The sequence below is a fragment of the Lathyrus oleraceus genome, chromosome 7, assembly GCF_024323335.1.
Source record: "Lathyrus oleraceus cultivar Zhongwan6 chromosome 7, CAAS_Psat_ZW6_1.0, whole genome shotgun sequence".
Taxonomy (NCBI): domain Eukaryota; kingdom Viridiplantae; phylum Streptophyta; class Magnoliopsida; order Fabales; family Fabaceae; genus Lathyrus; species Lathyrus oleraceus.
The window spans coordinates 471,643,664-471,670,204 of NC_066585.1; the positions used below are offsets into that span (position 1 = coordinate 471,643,664).

General features: G+C 37.3%; 1 non-coding gene across 1 annotated transcript; it reads right to left on the reverse strand.

The window, feature by feature from the left end:
• Positions 1–3,572: 3,572 nt before the first annotated feature.
• Positions 3,573–3,679, reverse strand: LOC127109257 (small nucleolar RNA R71). Its single transcript, XR_007796587.1, has one exon. It is a non-coding gene; the product is annotated as a small nucleolar RNA R71 (small nucleolar RNA).
• Positions 3,680–26,541: the final 22,862 nt, after the last annotated feature.

Sequence of the window (26,541 nt, forward strand, 5' to 3'; positions counted from 1 at the left end):
TTTGATAGGCATTGTTACTTCACTTCACTTCAGTGCAAATTTTTGGGCTTTTATTGTATTCAATCCCTTGATACCTCGAAAGTACGAAAGCAGCTGCCATCTTCTTTCCGGGTCTCTAGTTGATTGAATAGGGGCAGCTGTAATGCCCTAAAATTTACCCTTCATTTTTCCTGAATAAATAAATAAAATTAATTAAATAAATAAATAAAATATAACAAATTTTTTTTGGACTTGGGTCTCCCTCATTTGAGCCCACTACCCACGAAAATCAGTCTATAAATACTGAAGTTTCAGTAGAGGAAAACACACTTGGAGTTACACTGGGAGATTCACTTGAGAAAGATTTTGAGAGAAGGAAACCTAGGAACTACTCTGCAGCGACCTTCAGGCAACCCTGAGAAGTTCACTCCGCCTCACATAAACCCTAAAGATTGTTTTGTAAACCTCACGGGTGCAACTCAATTTCAATCAAGCTCTCCAATCAGGTTTGCCCTTATTCCCATTACCTTTATGCTCTTAATTTGGATCATCTGAATGTTTGAGGTATGATGGATGAATTTCATTAGGTTTTTGCCCACGGGTTCATAATTATGTATGAATGTATAAATAATGCCTTGAATGCTTAATCGCTTAATTTCTGAAGTGTATGCCACAGGGTTTGAGGTTTCTCAAACCATACTATTATCCATGAAAAAAATGCTTATCGTGTTTCACTAACCCTTTTGTTGAGTTTTTGTGAGGGCTCACATACTCTTGCAGGGATACCATCCGGAGGTTTATTCTGATTACTCGTATTGACTGATTTTCTTTGATGGTCTAGCTGGAGAGATCTCAGGGTTGCTAATCCTTTAATTGCTGTAACTTCAGATCTTTATCCGTGTGGTAATTTTTTCCTTTTCTCGTACTTTATCGCTTTCTTAGCTGGAAGACCTCGATAGGAGGCAATGTTTGAGCCCCTTGGTGGCATTTTACTTTGAGATACATGTTTTGTGTTTTGTATTCATATCCCCACATGTAGCGCGGTTCCTTCGTCAAGGACTGCCTGTTTGCCCTCGAGCATCCCAAACCCTAAAATCCATAACACACATTTACTCCTTCTACTACAGGCGAGTAAGTCTCCAAAGGTCGAGCATCCGGTAGATTGCGTAGTGACGTCGTTCGTCCAAAACCCAATCCACAACCCCATAGTTAGCCGAACTACGGCTTGCTCTGATTCTCATTCCAGATGAGATACGTAGGCATAAGACGCGATGTCTTAGCGAGCACACATCCCCCAACCCATAGGTCAGCCGAGCTACAAAGACTCTGATTCTCATATTCAGATGAGATACGTATGCAGTGGATGCGACATCCGCGCGAGTCATTTCTCTTAACCTTTTTAGTAAATAAACACATTTGGTAAACCCACACCCTTTAGACGAAAACCACAAAAGTGGATCCCGTAGAGTACCATGGATGCGTAGGGGTGCTAATACCTTCCCTTCGCATAACCGACTCCCGAACCCAAGATTTGGTTGCGAGACCCCGTCTTGTCCTTTCCTTTTTTCAGGTTTACTTCGAGCGTTTCCTTTCCCTCCTTTGGGATGAATAACGCACGGTGGCGACTCTTCTGTCATTTTCTTTCGCCGGTTGTTTTTTTCGCGCACTGTATTTTTCAGGTTGCGACAGGGCGCTATGAAGAGGTGGCGGGCGCCACCTTTGTATTTCACGTTCCAACTAAGGAGAAGTTGAAGGGCACCTTGGTATTTGCAAGTTGCTGAAATCCTCTATAAATAGGTCGTTCTAGTTCATTTCCAAAGCATCCAACTTAGTTTACAACACTAAGACTATATTATCATCTGTAAAAGCGGTAATCCGTCATATTGAGGGGTTATCACACCTTAGTGAGATTGAGTTGGAGCACTTTGATTTTGCTATCGTCTTTATCTTCAGAGTCGAAGGTTTATTTTCCTTGTACCAGATTTAAAGCCTCCGTTTGGAGCAGGTTCTTATTTAATCGCTTTTATTTATTTTACTCCTCATGCTTTACTTTATTTAATTTCTTGTCATGCTTTACTTTATTTAATTTCTCGCCACGCTTTACTTTATTTAATTTCTCGCCACGCTTTACTTTATTTAATTTCTCGCCAGACTTTACTTTATTTAATTCCTGTCATTGTATTTACTTTATTTAAATTTCTCGCCATTATCTTCATTGCTCGTTTTAATTACTTTCTATGCTTTACTTGTTCTTTACGCCTTACATTCTAAAACAACTTTTCATCATGATCAATATCGTTGTGTTTGTTTGTATTACCATGTCTGGCTAAATCTTTTAAAGGTTAGAATGTAAGGATCACGGTTAAAGAGATGTTTCACATATTGAATCTGTAGAAATGCTTTAAAGGCTGTTTTGATTTTTAATTTGAGTTTTCTGAAACAAACTTGGTTAGTTTTAACTACTCAAGGAGTGCGAAAGCACCCTGGCTTAGTTAACTAGGAATTTTTATCACTTTAAGGAAAAACGATTTTTGAAACTTTTTTCGGACGTGTTGAGAGATTTGAAATCAGGAAACTCCTTGGGTAAACTTTCCAAATCAAAAATAAGTTTACGAGTCTTATTTCTTAAAAATAAGTTTACTACTTTAGCGTTCTGCGCACCTTTTATAAGTGACAATAAAAGACCTTAATTTAAGGGTAAACTCGGTTCTGAATACGCGAAAGCGACGGTTCCTGTTAAATGGATTCTTTTCAAGAGTAGAAAATATTGCCTCATAAGTAGTTCTATTTAGACAATCCAAACATCATTTAAGTGACGTGAAATACATTCAAACCCATCTTTACTTGCACTTAGTATTTTCTTTATTTATTGTTATTTTGCAACATCAATATCTATTTTATACCGCCTTAGATAAACATTGTAACGATAATAATCGATAGATTGACGATTTGGTCTCGGTGGGATCGATATTCTTTTATATTACTCTGACGCGATTCGTGCACTTGCGAATATAGCGATCATGTTTTTGGTGTCGTTGCCAGGGACCAACTTCGTCAAATTTCATACCCTGTTGTTACACCGTCTAGACTAAGGCATTATTAGCCGGTATTTGCGAAGAAGCCGTAGCACCAAAAATTTAGTAGATCCTTTAGCGGAACCCGAATGTTACACTCGTACACGCCTCTTACTCATCCGAATTAAGAAATCTATGGCCTAAAATCGCGACCAGAGACCTCTTAAGGAATTTTCCCAACCCTCTGACGAGGAACCTAGTTCGAGTATAGTAAACCCCCTCATTCCTGCCAACAATTTCAAACTAAAACCATCTTTACTACAATTAGGGCAACAAAACCAATTCGCGGGTCTCGCTACTGAGAACCCAAATCAACATTTAACAGTCTTTATCCAACTGGCCGACACCTTTAAATCCAACGGTGCTTCACCTGATGTGATCCGTTTAAGATTATTTCCTTTCTCCCTCAGGGATAGAGCACGTTCATGGTTGGATTCACTTCCAACTAACTCAATAACTACCTGGGAAGACCTTAGGAGAGTATTCCTTGCTAGATATTTTCCCCCTAGTAAGACTGTTGTTCTTCAAAACCAAATAACTAGATTTACTCAAAACCAAGGAGAATCACTTTTTGAAGCTTGGGAGAGGTACAAAGAGTTGTTAAGAGTCTATTCACACCATGGCCTAGAACAATGGCTTATCGTTCATACCTTCTACAATGGACTCCATTATAACACAAATATGAGCATCGATGCTGCCGCAGGTGGCGCGCTGATGAACAAACCTTACCCTGAAGCTTGTGACCTAATTGAGGATATGGCCCAAAACCATTACCAATGGGGAACTGAACGAGCATGAATAGAGAAAAAGGAGACCCAAGGTGGAATACATGAGATAAGCTCTATGGACATGATGCAGGCGAAAATGGAAGCTTTATCCCTTAAGGTCGAACATATGTCTACAAACACTAACACCGCAGTGGTAGTCCACACAGAGTGTGAACTTTGTGGATCTAAAGGACACGAATCGGCGGAGTGTAACCTTTTAAACGACCTGAACACCGACCAAGTGAATTACGCCCAAGGTATTCCCATTTTCAAACACTTACAACCCTGGATGGAAGAATCACCTGAATTTTTCCAATAAAAACCAGAACCCTATCCAAAATTATGCACCTCAGAGACCACAAGGTTATCAAGCCCAAAAACCAAGTCAACCTATGCAAGTTGTGCCCCAAAAGCCTAATCTTGAGAAGATCATGGAAAGCTTTATATCAGGCCAGACTCAGCAAAATAAAGAATTCCTAAACCAGAATATTCATGTAAACGAACTGATAACGCAATTAGGGACCAAGGTTGATCAGATAATCACTCACAACAAGATGCTTGGAACCCAGATCTCACAGGTAGCACAAAACCAAGCCCCACAAACTACACCTGGAGGACAATTCCCTGGACAACCTTAACTCAACCGTCGAGGGCAAGCTAACGCTATCTCATTACGAAGTGGGACCGCTTACGAAGGGCCTCATCGCCCAGCAATGAGCGAGTCCAAAACTTCTAAAGAAAATATACCTACCAACCAAGAAGAAGAACCGGTGGAACCTGAAAAACAAACTGACCAAGAAGGAGAAGCCAAGGATAAAACTTACAAACCACCACCCCTGTACAAACCACCAATTCCATATCCGCAAAGACTTAAACAAACCAAAATCAATAACCAATACCAAAAATTTATAAAAGTAATAGAGAAGCTTTATGTAGAGATTCCTTTCACTGAAGCCATCACCCAAATTCCATCTTACGCCAAATTTCTCAAAGACACCTTAACCAACAAGCGTAGGCTTGACGATCCCAAACCCTTGGAATGCAACTTTATTTCCGAGAATAAACTTGCTAAGAAGGAGAAAGACCCTAGTAGTTTTTCTATACCTTGCATTTTAGGGAGTCATGTGATCGACAAAGCTTTCCTAGACTTAGGCACTAGTGTGAGTTTAATGCCCTTAGCTGTGTGTAAAAGGTTAAACTTAGGAGAATTACAACCAACTAAGATGTCCCTTCAATTAGCCGATAGGTCTGTTAAATATCCTGTAGGCATTTTAGAAGACATCCTAGTTAGGATCGGTCAATTTTATATCCCAACAGACTTTATGGTCATGGATATCAAGGAAGACGATGATATCCATATCCTTTTAGGTAGACTATTTCTATCAACAGCCGGAGCTATCATAGATGTTAAAAGAGGAAAATTAACTTTCGAAGTAGGGGATGAAAAGATAGAGTTCATTCTTTCAAAGTTCCTGATGGCACCAATCATAGGAGACGCATGTTACGCGATCGATATCATAGATGAATGCATAAGGGTATTTGATCAAGAAGAACCTGTGATTGAACCATTTTCAAACTAAGTTATTACAGAAAACCCCAATAACAATGCCATTTTACGTGAGGCTGATTTGATCTTTGCCGATATCCGGAACAAGGGAATCTGGGATGCTGACCTTGACGAATATTCATTTTTTGAATCGTGAGGGTGTTGTATTATTTGTTATTTATTTTCCAGTGATGGTCTTATTTAGGAGCGGGAGCCGCCTCGGGATCCCTAGGATTCGGGATCTTACACTCGCAATTAAAGATATTTCAAAAAAAGCATCTATAGAACTACGATTATATGACCAATCATATATAATATTGATTATTTTATCAGGAATCATTTTTTTAGGAACACTTTTTTGAAAAAAATTAAATAAGTTCAAATTTTGTAAAGAAGAAAAAATAGGTTTATAGAAAAAATACGCTATAACTATTCCGAAAAAAGCTAGAGGAAACAGAACCTCACACTAACGAATGTTTGGATCTTACTCCAGACCCTTCACCAAATTCCCAAAAACCAGCTCAAGAACTTAAGGAACTGCCTAAGAACCTAAGATATGAGTTTTTGGATAAAGAAATGAACCGCCCAGTAATAGTTAGTGCCATCTTAAACCAAGACGAGACAAACCAACTCTTGAATGTTTTACGAAGATACCCTTATGCCTTAGGTTACAACATCTCTGATTTAAAAGGTATAAGCCCATCCGTGTGTATGCACATGATCTCGCTAGAGGAAGATTCAAAACCTTCCAGAAAACTTCAGAGAAGAATCAACCCTGTAATGAGTGAGGTGGTAAAGAAGGAAGTCCTTAAACTGCTAGAAGTTGGTATAATTTATCAGATCTCTGATAGTAAATGGGTAAGTCCTGTACATGTGGTACCCAAAAAGGGAGGCATCACAGTCGTGCAGAACGAGAAGGGCGAACATGTAGCTAAACATATGGAAGGCGGATGGCGTATGTGCATAGATTATAGGAAGCTAAATAAGGAAACTAGGAAAGACCATTTCCCCCTTCCGTTCATAGATCAAATGCTTGAGCGTCTTGCCAGACACTCTTACTTTTGTTATCTGGATGGATATTCTGGATTTTTCCAAATACCCATACACCCCGAGGATCAAGAGAAAACAACCTTCACCTGTCCTTACGGAACGTTTGCTTACAGACGTATGCCGTTTGGAATCTGTAATGCGCTAGCTACTTTCCAACGTTGTATGATGTCGATCTTCGCAGATTATCTCGACGGAATTATGGAAGTATTTATGGACATTTCTCAGTATGTGGGTTTGACTTTGAGAATTGCCTCATTAATCTTGAGAAAATGCTAGAGAGATGCGTAAAAGTTAACCTTGTCTAAACTGGGAGAAGTGCCACTTTATGGTTAAAGAAGGCATAGTGTTAGGACATATAATATCTGAAAGAGGCATTGAGGTCGACAAAGCAAAGATAGAAGTTATAGAAAACCTTAACCCTCCTAAGATAGTTAGAGAAGTCCGTAGTTTTCTTGGACACGCCGGTTTCTACCGACGCTTCATCAAAGATTTCTCTAAAATAACAAAACCCCTGACCGGCCTTCTGATGAAAGACGTTGAATTCATTTTCAACGAAAAATGTATCGAAGCATTTAATCGTTCAAAACAAGCACTAATTTTAGCACCCATTCTACAAACTCCGGATTGGACTAAACCCTTTGAAATAATGAGTGATGCTAGCGATTTCACCATAGGAGCTGTTTTAGGGCAAAGAAAAGATAAGAAATTACATGTAATATATTACGCTAGTATAACCCTAGATGCTGCTCAACTAAATTATACAACAACAGAGAAGGAACTCCTAATTGTGGTTTTCGCAATTGATAAATTTAGGTCTTATCTTGTCGGATCTAAGATTATAGTCTATACAGACCATGCAGTTATCTGTTACATTCTAAGCAAAAGGGATGCGAAACCTAGATTATTAAGATGGATCCTTTTGCTACAAGAATTCGACTTAGATATTCGAGACAAAAAAGGAATAGAAAACGTAGTTGCTGACCATCTTTCCAGACTAGAGCATTTGAAGCCAGACCATTTACCTATAAATGATGATTTCACCTATGACAGATTGATAGCTAAGTTAGATATTGTTCCCCTTGAACCTGATAGAGATAACTTTGGGACAGTTTCATAAATTAGCAGTGTACCATGGTACGCTGATTTTGTGAATTATCTAGCCGCTGATATCATACCACCTGACCTCAACTATCAACAGAAGAAGAAGTTCTTTAAAGATATAAGACATTTCTATTGGGACGAACCAATCCTTTTTAAAATAGGAACAAATAACATCTTTCGACATTGCGTCCCGGAAGAAGAAGTCAGAAATATCATAGAGCATTGTCACTCTTTGCCCTATGGTGGACATTCAAGCACATCCAAGACATACGCTAAGATCCTTCAAGTTGGTCTTTATTGGCCAACACTATGGCGTGATGTCCATACTTATATTGTCCAATGTGACCGGGGCCAGGGCGCTGGAAACATCTCAAGACGCAACGAAATGCCTTTGAAGAACATCCAAAAAGTGGAATTATTTGACGTTTGGGGTATTGATTTCATGGGACCTTTTCCATCTTCGATGGAAACAAGTACATTTTGGTAGCCGTTGACTATGTGTCCAAATGGATAAAAGCTATAACCTCACCCACTAACGACACAAGAGTAGTCATCAAGATGTTTAAAAATAATATTTTCCCCAGATTTGGAGTACCATGACTTGTCATAAGTGATGGTGGATCACATTTTATGTCCAGGATATTTGATAAATTCTTAACAAAGTATGGAGTAAAACACAAAGTAGAAACACCGTATCATCCCCAGACTAATGGTCAAGTGGAAGTATCTAACAGAGAGATTAAGCAGATCTTGGAGAAAACTGTTTCAATATTCAGAAAAGATTGGTCTGAAAAGCTAACAGAAGCATTGTGGGCTTACAGAATTGCTTACAAAACCCCTATTGAAACTACACCATACCAGTTAGTCTATGGGATGTCATGCCACTTACCTTTTGAACTCAAGAACAAGGCATATTAGGACATCAAGACCCTGAATTTGGATTACCTAGCATCTGGCGAGAAGCGAATCCTCGATATCCACAAATTGGAGGAACTCCGCCAGAACGCTTACGAGAATGCCATTATATACAACGAAAGAACCAAAACATGGCATGACAAAAGGATTGTGAAAAAGTACTTTAATATAGGCGACTCTATTGTCCTTTTCAATTCGAGATTACAACTTTTTCCAGGTAAGCTGCGTTCGAGATGGACAGGCCCCTTTAAGGTTTCCAAAATCCTAAAATCTGGAGCGGTTGAAATCCGGAACAATTCCTGTAAGCCGTTTGTGGTAAATGGACAAAGACTGAAATTGAAGAAGGTGACATCCCCATAAAATTCCCTGGCCATACTCTGATCGACCCTCCGGTTCCTACCTCTGATATATAAAGTTCGAATCGTCAAGCTAACGACGTTAAACAAGCGCTGCATGGGAGGCAACCCATGATATATATATATATATATATATATATATATATATATATATATATATATATATATATATATATATATATATATATATATATATATATATATATATATATATATATATATATATATATATATATGTTTAGACTAACATTTACAATATTTGCGATTTCAGGTGTCCTCTGTTTTTAACCCAACTTTTCAGGATGGAGAATTTCGACACTATGCTAGTGATTTTTCGTGACCCAGTTCAAGAGCAACGCTACGCCATGCTTTCCTAGCGTCCAATGCTGCCCACCAGATATCCTGATTTGAGCTGCATGGAGGCATTAGGCATTGATCCTAGCGTCAGGCATTTGTGCAATTAGTTGCAATGGGATGAATATACGGATGCAATGCATGTGACTTATAGGAACCTCACTTTGGAGTTCTTGAGCTCACTGAACTACGAACCCTATGTTGGTCACGCTAGTGATGGTGGCTACATTAATTTCAGGTTGTTTAGGATAGAATACACTTTCAACCACAAGCGTTTCGGTGACTTACTTGGATTTCAGACTGCTTATGATGCCTCATCTGAGCTCCCCATGAGCTATTTCCTGAGTAGAGACGTTGAGAAGTTCTGGAGTGACATCACATGTGGAGGTAGCCCTGACCCTTCCACCCAAATCTCTAACAAGATCCATAATCCTGCTTTCATATACTTTCAGATGATTATTGCCCACACCTTCCTGGGGAAGAGTGACCCTGATACACATGTAAGTGCTGAAGAGATTTTCTTCATGTACTGTACCACTCAGTCACGCCCAGTAGATTGTGAAGCTTTTCTGATCGAGAGTCTCTATCTTAATGCTCGCTCCGCTGTGAGCCCTATACACGTTGGAAGCACAGTGACTCATATAGCCTCTGCCCTAGGACTTGATAGAAGACTATTTCACCTGACGTCTTACTGCAGCTATACCATGATGGATATTGACTTCTATCTGGACCGTGGCCTCATGAGGAGATTTTCCTTCCAACCGGATCAATACAGGCTCTGGATCGAGGGTGAGACTATTCACTACTTCACTTTACCGTACCCTCAGGTAACTTGTGTTATTTATCAGGCCAACTGGGTCTATGCCATAGAAGGCCAAGGCGAGACAATAGATGAGCAGAGAATCACAACTATCAGAATCAAAGTTCTCACCAATAATCCATATCTTCAGAATCCAAGCATGCATTCTGAGCTAGTTAAGCTCGGTATGGAGATATCCCAGCTTCGCCAGGAGCTCGCTGACGTTGCTTTGCAGGTCGAAGTATCAGATACAACACATGCCACTGAAGCCGATATACTGAATAATGAGATTGCCGACCTCCAACACCAGATCGCAGAGCTCCGAGGATACGAAGTTGAGGAGACTCCACTATACCCTGAGCATTGATGTTATCACCGACCGAGAGATGCCGTTTGATTTACCTATTTCCCATTGTTTATTATTTATGCTTGCTTTTATTGTTCCTTTTTGACTTTATGCTTGCTTTTTCTTTCCTAGGATCTCTCGACCCGTGACTTATTACTAACTCTTCATATATATATATATATATATATATATATATATATATATATATATATATATATATATAATATATATATATATATATATATATATATATATATATATATATATATATATATATGCATTGTTATTATTATGTTTTTATGTCCATTTTATTTTATTTCATTTTATCTCACTTTACTATTTTATTTTATTTTATTTTTTCAAGCTTAATAAAAAAAACAGCACACCATGGAAACATATGTGCACCCCCCTTCTTGCAAAAAAGAAGACAAAAAGTTATGGCCCAAGAAGCAATGAACAAATCCGGCCCAACCAAATCCGAAGCTATGACGGGCGCCATAAGCCTCATGGCTGGCGCCATGAGGTCTGAACATTTAATGGGACAGAATCCCCAATTTCACCATTTTCACCTTCTTCAACCTCTCCAAACCCATTTTCTCCTCCTCCCAACTCCACCAAAGTCCACGAAAAAATCCCAACTTCCTCCTTTTAACTCCAAGCCATTACCATTTCCAAACTTCATTCATCCATTTCTCCACCAAAAACCCACTAAAACTCCATTTTTCATTTCGTTTCCATAAACACCCATTTTTATCTTCACCCACCATTAATGGCCGGAATGGAGTTCAACAACATCATTCTTCGCGGAGGAAAACCCGGAGAGCGACAAAATAATATTTTACAAAAATTGCAATCTCGGGAAATCCTCGCTACCAGGTATGTAAACGAAGATTGTTTGTATACTTTAGGGACATATCATAGTGTTCTCCATATGCTTGATACTTTAGGATTACACGATGTTTTTGCTAATAAAGCACCCACCTATGATAGGCTGACTATGGAATTTTTGAGTTCCCTAATTTACACTGTTTACCCTGGTACTGCTAGCACGGTTGGTACCGTTTGTTTTAAAATGTTTAATGTGGAATACGAGTACACTACCGATGCCTTAGCAGGTTGGTTAGGAATGCCTTATGGTGAGGGTGCCATCTGTGAGACACCCTTAGATGCTGAATGGGCACTCGAGGCATTTACTTTTTGGAATAGATTATCAAATATGGCTGTCACTTCCTTTGAAGGAATTTTAGCTTCCAATATTCATAACCCGGCCATCCGTATTTTTCGATATCTTTTGGCATGTACTATATTTGGTCGGGAAAATTCTAACAAAGTAAATGCTTGTGAGTTGCTATTTTTACAGGGTTTCCTCACTAATCGCAGGATCAATCCTATTCCTTTTATGCTTGCACATATCTCCCCCATTCTTAAAAAGGGAGGAACCATTTCTTTCGGTGGTTTAATTACCTCTATTGCTAGAGCGTTAAATCTCAGCGCTGAGTTAGCCACCTTAGAACCACTCCCTTACCGCACCACTAACTTAAATTTTTTGAAGGATATGAAATTATGCAAGGTGCGGCGAGCAGGTGGTTATCACCTCATGATCCATGGTGTAGCTATACCCAGTGTTGTTTTATCTTGCTCTTAGCATACAGATGTGCGACATGCAAGGAACTGGACGTATGATCTCGATGCTCCACCTTTTACCGGTCCTTTGCCACCTAATGTTCCTATGGACGATGGGCAAGGGACCGATGATGAGTATGACCGGCGTGACCAGTCACATGCTCATGATATTTCAACTGCATCACCTGCACACACTGCACCTTCTTCTTCTGACCATTTTGCAGGTACCGCTCCTGATTTTTACATCACCGAGGAGATGTGGCGCGAGCACCTGGCTTGTGAGGAAAGGCGTGACACCCTTCTGATTACCATAAACCAACAATTGAAAGATAATATGAGTTTTATGGTAGCCTTCCAGCAGTGTAGTGAGCAAGCACATCGGACTATCACTGAGTCCTTACTTGCGATCACTAATGAGCAGCATCGCCAGCGACAGGCTACTGAGCATCACTTCGCACTTATCGAGGCCACCCAAGGGTCTCTCTTAGGTCGCTCTAGGCAGCTGCAGGAAGGACATAGTACTCGTAGGAGATGTCGTCGACCCAGTCATCTTGACCAGGGCGGTGACAATGACGGTACCGGTGATCGCCCATAGTTTTCTCTCTCTCTCTTCCAAGTTACTCCTACCTTATCTCATATCTAAACATTGAGGAAACTGTTCGGTTTAAGTGTGGGAGGAGATTTTAATCGCTTTCCTTTATTTTTAGTATGTTTTGTGTGTTTTAGTTATTTGCTTTTTCTTTCAAAAAATAACATGTGTTTGACGAGTCATCTGTGTAGTGTATCCGTATTTCCCCCACTTCTTTAACCTTACCAAAAAAAATTGTGACCTAGACGACAGTGCATCTTGAATATTCAGGCTATAAGACTGGTTTATGACGGGATGTAAAAGACTTGGGAAAACTTTTCCTAAAAATCGATATTGTCTTAAACACCGCGGGCTTCATGATTATAAGAGTCGATCACGATACTGTAAGACCCTAATTTTGACCCTAAGATCCCTCATGGCATCCTATCATTGCTCTTTGCATTTGCCTCAAGGATCATAGCATCTTGGTTCCTTACCCTTGGGTTGGGACTTGTGTGAGTTGGTTTGAGGCCACCAAGCATGCTTGAATTGTACATTATTGCTTTTCTTATTTTTTTTACTAACCAAAAGCACAAAAATATGTCACTAACTTGTTTTTTTTTAAGCTTAAGCAATCATGAGATCCCTTGCCCCTAGGAGGCTCCTATGCTCAATGAAGTGGCCAGATGAAGATGAAAGCAAGCATGACAATGGTTCCCAAAGCTCTCAATCACCATATATGGCTCCCAAGTATCTCAATTTGTCATTTTGATCAAGATAAACCAAAGGGCTTGAGGATTGTTTCTCAAGGAAACCCTAATTCAGTTGTGCATTGACTGTGCCTTGCTCCTGAAGAAACCTCAATCCATGATCAAATTAAATCAAGGTAAGTTCTTTCTTTCATCATTTTATGCATATATGATCCTATGTGAGGCCCCTCAATCATTCATTCATCAAGATTTAAGGTTTGGACTTGAGAAGTTGACCCGTCAAGTCATCGGACCAAATTGAAATCCACTGAGACCTAACTTTTGATGTGTTTATCAAATTAAGATGACCCAAAGTGAAAAAATGTTCTTAAGAACCATATGAACAACTTTAAGGTTCATAAAAAATTAATTTGAAACTTGGAAGGTCATCATTCATTTCAAAACATTATAGGTCATTTTGACCGAAACCCTAATTTTGGGTCAACTTCCCAAGGACCTAACTCACTCATTTTTTATGATTTTGAGGTGATACCAATTGCATTGGAAATCTAAAGATGTATAATTCAAATGTTATGTTGGACAAAATTTCATAATCCTAAAAGAAATACATGTGATAATACAAAACATTATAGGTCACTTTGGACCAAAGCTATTGAATCTTGAAAAAGTCCAACTTCAAGTGCTCATAACTTTCTCATCAAAAATACAAATGATGCAAAATTTATGTCCAAATTGATCATATTGAAAATATCTACAACTTTGTTGTTGGAGGTGTTTCCATTTGAGTCATGCATAATTAAAACAGAAGGGCTTGAAGTTGGTCACTTTTGGAAAATTTTTCAAAGACATGTTTTGGACATCAAACTTCATGACCAGTTTTCATAAATTTCCAAACTCCAAATGGATTTTTGACTAACATAGCTTTTGTTCCTCATGTCAAGGCCTTTCCAACCATTACTCACATTCCTATGTTTAGATTTTCCCTGTATGACTTTCGAAGAGAGGAACATTTGTGACCATTTATGCATTTCACATGAAATCTTCTTACACAAGCAAATGCCATTCAAACCACACGTCCAAATCATTTCGTCATGCTATCAGCTTGCAAAACCATCAGCTTTTGGGCCTCACATGCGCCTGTACAGGCTCATGCATGGAGGACCCAAAACTTCATGCACACGGTTTTGGCACTCATTTGCTTGCATTCCATCTATAAATAGCATGCTCACTTCATTCATTTCTGATCCTTGAATCAACCTGAAGCTCTGCAGAAATTGAATCCCAGCCACACTAAAGGAATTTTGAATTTTCATTTCTCTTTTCAAGTTTGAATTTCAACAAAATCAGTTGATCTTCAACACTTATTCCTTATCCTTGCACTCATACCATACCTCAAGATCAAGCTGCAAGCAAGAGTTTGGTTGGACGTGCTCATCAAAGCTGCACTTCAAAGGTTTACATCTCAACCGTTTTGATTCGAATCTCATTATATATTGTGCTTTGCTTGTGTTTGTTTGGTTCTCTGAAGTCCTCGTGTGAGAGACAAGCCAATGGTGGCTTTAATTTCATGAATTGATGCATTTCAGATTGAACACCTGGATTTTCCATCTCAGATTTCTCCTTCCATAGGGATCTTAAGAGAAATCCAAGGTTACAGGGGTGATGTACATCACCCCAACTTTAATTTGGTATAAATATCGTGCAATTTGGTTGAGGTTGCAAAATCTGTAACTGGTGGCCGGTTTCTGTTTGCTCGCCGGAGAAGACGGTGATTTCCACCACCGTCCCCACGTGGAATCTCCCTGACCTTTGGATCCATCTGTCATGATCTAATCTGAGCCTTTGCCTTATTTGACTTTTTTTAATTCATTTTGTTACCCGTTGGACTAATGAACACAATGAGCGCGCGCCTCAGAGCCACATGATGGTCCACGTCAATTAATGAGTGTTGATCATGCGCTCCAGATTTTTTCTATTTTTATAATTTCTATTTTATTTTCTTTTATTCCATTTATTTTCAAAAACTCATAACTCTTTTATTTGGAATCACAAAAATATGGGACCAATTGCAAAAATTTTCTTTTAAAATCTAGTTTCATAATATGATTTTTAATTATTTTTGTGATTCCATTTAATATTTTTTGTGAATTATTTTGTTTTTGATAGTTTTTAATTCATTTTAAATACTTTTTGATATTCAAAAATTCCAAAAATATTTTCTTAACACATTTGGATCATGATAAGTCTATGAAAACATTCTCATCAATTTCTGAATTGATTTGAGATTTATTGGAGATTTTAATTCATTTGTGTTATATTTTAATGCTTTTAATTGATTTAAAAATAACTTCTGTTTTCAAAAAATATTGAAATTTTTGTCAAACATTGTTTGACGATGTTAGACTTTTGATGATTCAATTGGACTTATCCAAGTTGATTTGAATTGAATTTGAAGTTTGACCATGCTTTATTCATTTTATTTTATGTATTATTTTAATTCCAAAAAAAACCAAAAATATGTTTGACCTTTCTTGACTTCTAATCTTCATTTCACTTCTGCTTACCATTGATTGATGTTGATTCCATTCACATTTGACCATTGTGTTTTGGTTATGTCATTTGAATTTCCATTTTTGTACATTCCATCTTCATCTCTCAACTTCGTCTTTTTCTTTTGACCAATGAGTTAATGATTTGTGGTTAGCCTTGACATATGAGAGGCTTAACCTTCTTTGATCGAAATCAAATTCAACTTGATCAAAGATCAAGTGAATTGCTTTGTGTCCAAGATAGGTTGCTTCTTGGTCAAGCAAAAAACCTAAAATCCATACAAGGTCATTCTTCTTTTCTTTTGGCATGGCAAGTTGTAGGAGCTTGGCTTACTAGTCATGATCTCTAACTTGTGTTTATTTGCCTATAGTTTTATTGACCAGCCTCAGATAGGTGCGAATACTACATTAGTCCACTTACGATTGCCTAACATAGCGCTAAATTGCCTTATGGCACACTAACACTAACTACTAATTACTAACTTTTAATTCAAGCATTTAATTCTTGCAATTTGCTTTAATGCAATTTAATTTCTGGATCATTTATTCATATTGTCTTTTCCCTTTGATCATTTGAGCTCATGTTTATGTTTGTGCTATTTGCCTTTTGCTCACTTGAGCACATTATTGTGTAAATATATTGTGGCCTTGTGCTTGTTTTGTCTTTGTTTTTGTGAACCTAATGCAAAAAGGAGAAAGGACTTAGACTTAGGACCTTACCTATGCTTAATGGAGTTTAAGAAAAACTAGGCTTCATGCCTTTAGAATGTTAAATTTGTTGAAGAGCAACTAGGCCTCATGCCTTTAGAATGCTTAATCTTGAAGTTGGCTTGAAAGGACCCCTAATCTAAACTCTCTTTATGCATTCCTCTTATTACATTGTGAACTTTTTGATTGTTTGTTCTTGTGTGATAGGGACTTCAAACTTGAGATAATTAGAAGGACCATTGTCATAAGCATCCAAGTTAAGAGAGACGAGCCAAATGGAGATCCTAGGAGCTTGATTGAATATTTGTTTGATTGCTTGAGTTAATTGCTAAGTCCAAAGGAAAGGAACATCTTGAATCATCTTTATGATCTCAAGAAAGGAACTCCAAGGGTTTTATTCTCTTCTCTCATCTTTTCATTTTTGGGACTAGCCATTCTCTTCTTCTCTCCACTCTAACCCAAGCCAAACTCATTTTATGCAAACATTGGCATTGTCTTCAAATTAGAAACCTAGGCCTTATGCCTTTGATTTTTCAAACTCTTTTCATTAATACTTATTTTTAATTGAATCTTAAGTCAACTTTGACTTCATTTTGTGAATAATTCTAATTGGTAAATACAACTCACTTCAAATGATTTTTGTGGTTCCAATGACCACCTTTGTTAAAACTTTTTCATAAACATTAGCCATAGGTTTGAGTTATCATACTGGTTGATGTAAACCTCACCTTATCCTTAGCGATTGGACTATAAGTCTTCCATACTTATTATAGGGTGGATCCCTCAATAGTATGTTGAAGCTCTCCTCACATGGTGAATTGTTGGTTTAGGTTGAGTTTTCTCCCTTTGATAACAAAAGACCTTAAGGCTTTTGATCAAATCAATTCACCCATATTTTGAGATTTTTACCCCGAACTACGAGGTTTTGATCCTACCTTTGTGATGGTACGTAGGCAATGGGTTTATCCATTCAAACAAAATAATTGTAAATAATTTGTATATTCTTTTCTCATCTCCCCAATCATGTTTGCACAAATATTTTCACAAATACCAACCTATCATACAACTTTGCAAAAAGGGCTCCCTTAGAGTACTAAGGATGTTTTGGGTGCTTAAAACCTTCCCATTGCATAACCAACCCCCTTACCCAGATCTCTGACATTTTTATTAGTTTTTGATTTGATAAAACTTCTTGGTTTTTGTCCGCTTTCTAACCTTTCCTTTGGATAAATAGAAGTGCGGTGGCGACTCGAATTGTATGCTTACTTTTGATTTAGTCAATAAATCTAAAGGTAACGAATACCCTGCTACAGAAACCCCATATGATGTGGCCCTAATTTTTATTTTCAAATAAGTCCTTAAGTAGTTTATCCTTGCAGTCAGCTCCGGCTTAAGCATGCTCTACATAGGGGACTGATGAATATAAGTGAATGATCACAAAAATTCCTACTTTGTTCTCTAGTTGTATGAAAATCCGGGCTAGGTGACTCTCACACGGTCATTTAACCCAACAAAATGAAGACATTCGCGAAACATGCAGAAGAAAAAAAAATATAAGAATATGCCTATTGTTGGTTGGTTCAGAGGTATCTGGTGCTGAACTTGGTAGGGTGGATTACGATCCAATCCCCCACAACTACAAATTGGGTTAAATAAAGGGGTTACACTAACTTATATACCTGAGCCCCATGCTTAAGATCATAATCACTAACCGGTCACCTTACTATGAGTATGTACGGATAACGAGTTTAATGTGATTGCACCTGAATGAAAAGGACTTGAAGAAGACGAAAAGAAGGCCTAGTTATGGTGGGTGATGTGGATTGATTTGTATAGGAACGAAGCCTATGACCACATTTGCGGGAAGTGTCACTATAATATCCTTAGTTCGATTCGTTAGTACCTATCGATACATTCCCTGAATGAACTTATAAGCCTTTTTGCCTTGAATTAACTCTAGTTGATACTGTTTTCTTACATGAGCTATAAAGAGTTTTGCTTGAGGACAAGCAAAGGTTTAAGTGTGGGAGAATTTGATCACACTGAATCACACCGTGTTTTTGACTCAGATTTCACATGTTTATTAGGTCTTTATTATCATTTTGCTTGTGTTATGATCTCTTTTATGTTGTTTTCAGATATTTAGCTTTTTCGGGACCCTTTTAGAAGAAACGAAGCAAAAAGACCAAAAATTAGGGTTTTTCGGCAAATATTGTACATATGGCGTTATGCATGGCGGCCGCTATAGGGGAAGCCATAACTCATCAGCCCTCAACCAGGAGGTAACCACCACGATCACATGAACTTTCCCATTTCCACACATGGTGGGCGCCATGAAGGGGTGGCGGGCGCCACCTTTGTATTTCACGTTCCTACTAAGGAGAAGTTGAAGGGCACCATGGTCTTTGCAAGCTGCTGAAATCCTCTATAAATAGGTCGTTCTAGTTCACTTCCAAAGGATCCAACTTAGTTTACAACACTAAGATTATATTATCATCTGTAAAAGCGGCAATCCGTCACATTGATGGGTTATCACACCTTAGTGAGCTTGAGTTGGAGCACTTTGATTTTGCTGTCGTCTTTATCTTTAGAGTCGAAGGTTTATTTTCCTTTTACCAGATTTAAAGCCTCCGTTTGGAGCAGGTTCTTATTTAATCGCTTTTATTTATTTTACTTGTCATGCTTTACTTTATTTAATTTCTTGTCATGCTTTAATTTATTTAATTTCTCGCCACGCTTTACTTTATTTAATTTCTCGCCAAGCTTTACTTTATTTAATTTATCGTCACGCTTTACTTTATTTAATTCCCGTCATTGTCTTTACTTTATTTAAATTTCTCGCCATCATCTTCATTGCTCGTTTTAATTATTTTCTACGCTTTACTTGTTCTTTACGCCTTACATTCTAAAACAACTTTTCATCATGATCAATATCGTTGTGTTTGTTTGTATTAACATGTCTGGCTAAATCTTTTAAAGGTTAAAATGTAAGGATCGCAGTTAAAGAGATGTTTCACATATTGAATCTGTAGAAATGTTTAAAGGAGTGTTTTAATTTTTAATTTGAGTTTTCTGAAACAAACATGGTTAGTTTCAAAATCACTTTTCAACTAAGTTTACGAGTCTTATTTCTTAAAAATAAGTTTACTACTTTAGCATTCTGTGCACCTTTTATAAGTGATAATAAAAGGCCTTAATTTAAGGGTAAACTCGGTTCTGAATACGCGAAAGCGACAATTCCTGTTAAATGGATTCTTTTCAAGAGTGGAAAATATTGCCTCATAAGTAGTTCTATTTAGAAATCGAAACATCATTTAACTGACGTGAAATACATTTAAACCTGTCTTTACCTGCAATTAGTACTTTCTTAATTTACTGTTATTTTGCAACATCAATATCTCTTTTATACCGCCTTAGATAAACATCGTAACGATAGTCATCGATAGATTGACGATTTGGTCTCTGTGGGATCAATATTCTTTTATATTACTCTGACGCGATTCGTGCACTTGCGAATATAGAAATTACCTACCTACAAAAGAGTTAGGCAAATACAAAGACATATTTTTGGTATTTTGGTTTGTAAAATGATAATATATAAGTATGATACAATCACATGGTGCTTGGTGATCTCTCCCAAAACAAACCCAATGAAAGAGGGGTAAGGAGGATGCCAAGGTATGATCCCAATTCTAATGTATATGATGAGATTGCAGAAGGGATCTTAGGGTCAAAATTGGGGTCTTACACCACCCATCAATAATTATCAAAGAAAATAGACGAAGCAAAGCAAGCAATGAGTAGTATAGATTAAAACAAACGGAAAGAGCATCGAAACAACCAAACACAATAGTGGAACTTCATTTCTGGCAGGTTACTAATGGTTATTAAACAAGTTAATCTAACTCATTTCTTTTCCATGTTGACAAGTCATGGAGCTGCATTTTAGAAGCAAATAGACCACGGTGAAGAGACTTATCCAATCAAAATTAAATCCATTTGATAGCTTTGTACTTTTGCATGCATCTTTTTTATTAAATTTTTTAATCATATTGGATGGTGATGGTGTAACTGCAACATGATAGACTTATCCTTGTCGAATTGTAATTCCTTGTGTCGAAACAGGTTGCTCGACAGAACAAGGAAATGTCGAACCACCTAGTGTGATTGAGTTGTGTTAGTGTCGAAGTGTTGAAGCATGTTGCTTCACATAGGATTTCGACTTGGGATTTGGCTTGAGGTCCAAGTTAAACAAAATCTATGAATAGAGGGAGTAACCCTTATCTTTGTAATGAAGTGAATAGAGTATTGATAACACTTGTAATTCACAGTATTTTGCAATTGCAAAGTGAATAAGAAGTTTTCCATAGTTTGTGGGCAGAGAGAAACTCTGCAAAATTTTAATTCTTCTTCTCCTTCATCGTTCTTTACACTCTTTCTTTCTCCATTGTTCTTCTCTTTTCATTGCTATTGTGTAGGTAATAACAATCTTGTTCATAAAGATTGATTGAAATTCTCTATAGGTTTTGGGGGATTTCCAACATCTGGTATCAAGAGCTCTGGTTTAATAGATTCATGGGAAGAAAATCACCATGGCAACGAATCATCCAAACATGCATTTTCTAGTAAATCTTCTGATTCTCTAGAAAAATAATTATGAGAATTGGTGCAAGCAGATAAAGGTTGTGTTCTATTATCAAGATCTTTATAATCTTGTGAAGGAAGGAGTAACAACGCTCGCAGAAGCTGCGACAGATCAAGAAAAGGCTGCACATAAAGAATTGAAGAAGAAAGATTATAAAGATCTGTTTATAATCCATCAATATGTTGATGGAGACAACTTTGAAAAGGTTAGTGATGCAAAGTCAGCGACAAAAGCATGGGAAATTCTGGAGAAATCGTTTGGAGGCGCAAAGAAGGTGAAAGAGGTGAGGTTAAAAACTCAGAAAAGAACATATGAATTACTTCAGATCAAAGACAATGAAAGTATAACTGATCTCTTCACCAAGGTTATGAAACTGGTGAATCAAATCAAGGTATGTGGAAAAGTTTTGACATCAAGATCTGTTGTTGGAAAGATGTCATTGGCTCCAAAATTCGACCACGTGGTAGTAGCCATAGACGAGTAGAAATATTTGTCAAAACTGACAAAGGAAGAGCTTTAAGGGACGCTTGAATCTCATGAATAAAGAATGGATGAAAGAGCTGCAGGAAAGTCGAAGAGTGATATGGCTTTGCAGACTCAATCAAGAAAAGAAAGAAAAGGAAAAGGAAGTTGGAATGGCAACAAAGGCAGAGGACGTTACAACAATTCGACTGGTCGAAATCAGCAAGAAGGAAACTGGTCGAATCAGAGAAAACCCTGGAACCAAGGCAACCAAAGAGGTGGTGTTGCAGGTAGAGGAAAAGGTGGTGGTCAAAAGCCAGACAAGAGTCGCATTCATTGTTACAATTGTCAGAAGTATGGTCACTACTATAGTGATTGTCCAGAAAAACAGAAGAATCAAGAAACTTATGCAAAGCTGGCGAAACATGAAGAAGATAAGACATTACTTATGGTTACAACAAGAGATGAAGAGAGATTCAAGGACCAGTGGTACTTGAACTCAGGATGCTCATCACACATGTCTGGAAGAAAAGATTAGTTTGTCAACATAAAACCCTCAATGAAGAACATGGTGAACTTTGCAAATGATAACACTCTAGTAGCTGAAGGTGTTGATGATGTTCTGATTATGTGGAAAGATGACAAGAGGTCAGTAATTTCAAATGTGTTGTACATACCAGGCATGAAGAGCAATTTGCTCAGCATAAGGAATTTAGTCGAAAAGAACTACAAGGTGTTGATCAAAGACAAGATGATGAGAGTTCTCGACTCAAATGGAAGGTTGATCTTGAAGGCTTTAATGAATCAGAATAGAACCTTCAAGATCGAGCTAAATGTGATGGAGCATAAGTTCCTTGCAACAGCGGCCAACAGAGATGAATGGATATGGCATTACAAACTTGGTCGTCTCAATTTCAAAGACATCAGAGATTTGAAGAGAAGAAATATGGTTTCAGGATTACCAGAAATCGACATTCCAAACGAAGTGTATGAAGAATGCATGTAGGCGAAGCAGCATAAGAACAACTTCAGTAAGGATGCAAGAAGTAGGTCAAAGGCGATTCTTGAAGTCATATACTCTGATGCATGTGGTCCTCTCCAGGTGGATTCGATTGGAGGTAACAAATACTTTGTTACATCCATAGATGATTTCAGTCGAAAACGGTGGTCTTACCTGATCTAGAAGAAAAGTGAAGTGATCGAGGTATTTGCCAAGTTTAAATCTATGGTCGAAACATAGAGCAATCAAAAGATCAAGATTTTGAGAACTGATGGTGGTGGAGAATATGTTGTAAGACCCCAATTTTGACCCTAAGATCCCTCATGCAACCTCATCATATGCATTAGCATTGGGAGCACACCTTGACATCCTCCTTATCCCTCTTTCATTGGGTTTCTTTTGGGAGATATCACCAAGAACTATGTGATTGTATCATACTTGTATATTATCATTTTACTAACCAAAATACCAAAAATATATCTTTGCATTTGCCTAACTCTTTTGTAGGTAGGGAAGATCATCATTGATCTATCAAGTTCATATCTAGGGTTTAAGACCCTCATAGCTAAAACAACCAAGGATTGATTCACAATGTCTCAAAGCATCATATATAAGTCCCAATGATATCTACATGTTATATTGATCAAGCATCCTCCAAGAGTTTGGAGGCGATTTGCCTTGGAAACCCTAGTTTGATTGGGTATCTTAAGAAACTTCTCCAACAAGCTATCTCACCAATTGATCAAATTTATCAAGGGAAATTTCAAAATTCATCATCTTATGCATATATGATCTACCATGAGCCTATAAAGTCAAGATAATTGGAAGTTAGCAAGTTGGTTGATGGTGGTTGGCCAGATGAATTCGTCTAATCAAAATTGGGTCTCCCTAGACCCTATCTCCTACAATTTGCACCATATGAAAATGATTCCAAGAGAAAAGTTACTCTAAATGACATTCCAAGCAACTTTCATGTTTCGACCTAGAGCTAGTTTTTCTTGGAAAATCATTTTCTATGTTGAAACATTATAGGTCATTTTGTCTAAATCCTAATTTGAAAGCCAACTCCCAAGACCATAACCTGCTCAATTTTTATGAGAAGAAAGATTTCCAAGTTGAACAATCAAATTCAATATGTCTACTTCAACTTTGATGTTTGGAGTGAGAGCTAAATCAACTTTTATGAGTATGTGATATGAGGATACATTATAGGTCATTTTTGCCCTATACCATTGAACAAGTGATTTTCCTCAACTTAAAAAATGCATAACTCTATCATTATAAATCCAAATTACATGAAATTGGTGACCATTTTTAAGGTATTTGAAATATCTACAACTTTGATGAAGACACCTTTATCATTTGGATTTTACATAAAATGTTAAGCAAGGTGGAATATTGAGATATATGACTTAACACTTAGAAACTTTTTCAACATGTTGAAATTTCCAAACTTCCACCTCAAAATTCACCATGATCCAAGTCCCAAATGGAAAAGTGTCAAACATAAAAGTTGTTCCCCTTAATCTAAGATTTCCAAAGAGTCCTATTTCATACATTTTGGATGAGGTTTGCTAGGGCTGCACATGGTCTTAACATGTCTGCATCAAGTGGAAAAATCAAATGTCCAAAACTGCATTTCACATTGCCTTGCCATTCAAGCATCATTTAAACTTCAGTACAATTGCAATTAGATCCAAATGGATTGCTTCATGGGCATGTACACGCCCATGCAAGCTTATGCATCACATTGGAAAATTTAGCAAATTTTTAAGTGTGCAATTATCAATCCCAAATGATATAAATACAAGGCCTCTGAGCTCATTACAAACACACCTTGCGCGCCATCTTTTCCCTCCAATTGAAACCCTCACAATTCAAAGGAAAACCTGAGAATTTTCAACTTGAAAATTGAGTTTGAATCTCACTGTTTGGAGATTCAAAAACTCCAGGATCCAAAGCTTTGTTCCATTGCCAAACCATTCCTGCAAGCTCCTCGAGTGTGATCAAGTCAAGTTTAAAGCAAGCAAGATCCATTTCTACACAGCATTGAAGGTAATTTTCAGAAATCTTCTTCTCTTCGATTCTCACTCAATTCTCATCAATTCTCTTGCATCTTTGGTTGTTTGAAGTCCTACCAATGTAGGCAAGAAGATTGAGTCTCTTTGAGGTCAAGTCGAAGCAACTCAATTGACACACCTCAAAATTCAACTCCTCATATTTTTCTATATATTTTGAGTTATTTGAAATTGAGGTCAAATTCGGGCTCTACGCCATTTTTTCTTTCAGATCATGTCCTCCTTTTTCATTTTTTTGATGGTGATGACTGAACCAGTTCAGTGAGCCTCGCCTGAGAAGGTGATCGGAGTTCCAGCACCGGTGGTGTGCTAGACAGGTTCTGAGCCATTGATCTCATTTGAAATGTTTTAATTTCACACGTTGGTTCTGATTACCATTGGTGTGGCGCGCTGACTCAAGTGTACCATGGAGCGCGCATTTTCATCCACTTGATCTACCACCTATATTAATGAGGAAGACCAAGTGGTCCACGTTTTTTCTGATTATTTGAATTTCATTTCATTTGTTTTATTTTCATTAATTCATATTAATTTTCATATTTTGAACTAAAATGATTTTTTTTGGATCATTATTAACTTTTTTCATAATTTAATTGATTTTGTGGATATTCTTAATTGTTTAAAAATAATTTTAGGTCTCTAAAAATTCTGAAAGTTTTTCTCCAAGGTCCTTTGACCTTGTTTGACCTATGATAAATCTCATGGCCATTTCTTTGGTGTTTTTATGAGATTTTAGCAATTTGACAAACCATATTTAATTTAATGCATTATTTTTAGTATTTTTTAAATTGAATAAATGTTAAATAATTGTGTTGAGCAATTTTAATTGTTTGTATAAGTTTGACTTCGGTTGTTAGGCCTTGGTCAAGGTTGATTTGAGTTTGCTAGGTTAAGATCATTGGATTTAGGGGATTGATGGAATGCATATTCTATCTCCCAAAATGAATGAATGGTCTTAATTTGGTAAAAGTCCTCCTTTGAACAATTTGAGTTTTGATCTATTCCCCTCCCTCTTCATCTAATTCCCCTTCTTTATGCATCCATTTCATTTGACCTATGATATCTCAATATCCTAAGGCTAGTTGATTGCAAAATTAACATAAGTATGGATGAGATTAGGTCACCTCTTTTGCATATTCTTTTGTGTGTGGTATGTTTCATGAGCATAGTCCATTATACTATGTCTCTAACATACATTAACACCAAAATTCTATTGCCCGACCTCAAATAGTTGTGACTTCTACATAAGTCCAATTACGATTGCTTAACATAGCGCTAAATTTTTGACACAAAAAGGCATAGCAATCTAGTTAGTGAGATTGTAAGTCTCCCCTCTTTCATGGTATTGTGTGGAAACTTGGCCTTTTTTCCTTCCTTTGGAAGATGTCTTGGTTCAAGGATTCATGCTTGTGATAAGTGGGTTGAGTGTTCTCCAAAGAATGACTTAAAACAAAAAAGCAAAAGCAATAGTAACTTCTAATTCATTAACAACTAACATTTAATTTCAAGCCATTTACTTTTAATGCACTTTAATTTTTAAGCTCTATTCATTTTCCATTATTCATATCATTCTAATTGTTTATGTTAATGCCATTTTCACTTTGTCCACTTGGACCATATTGTGTGATATATCTTGTTTGTGCATATTTTGTTTTCTTGTGTGGTCTTTGACCATTAATGTACATAATAAGAACAAAAACCCTAAAAAACTATTGTGTGGACTGTTGGTTTGATCTTGGACAATTGGACTTAGAATTTAGACAACATCCCTATGTAAAAGGACTTGATCAATGCCAACTTTGTGTAACCAAGTGCTTGCAATTTGAAACTTCATCTGATACATCATTGAAGATCCCTTTGAGTTCATCTGCAACATGATCATTGTGAAGTTATTATTTTGAACCTGTGACT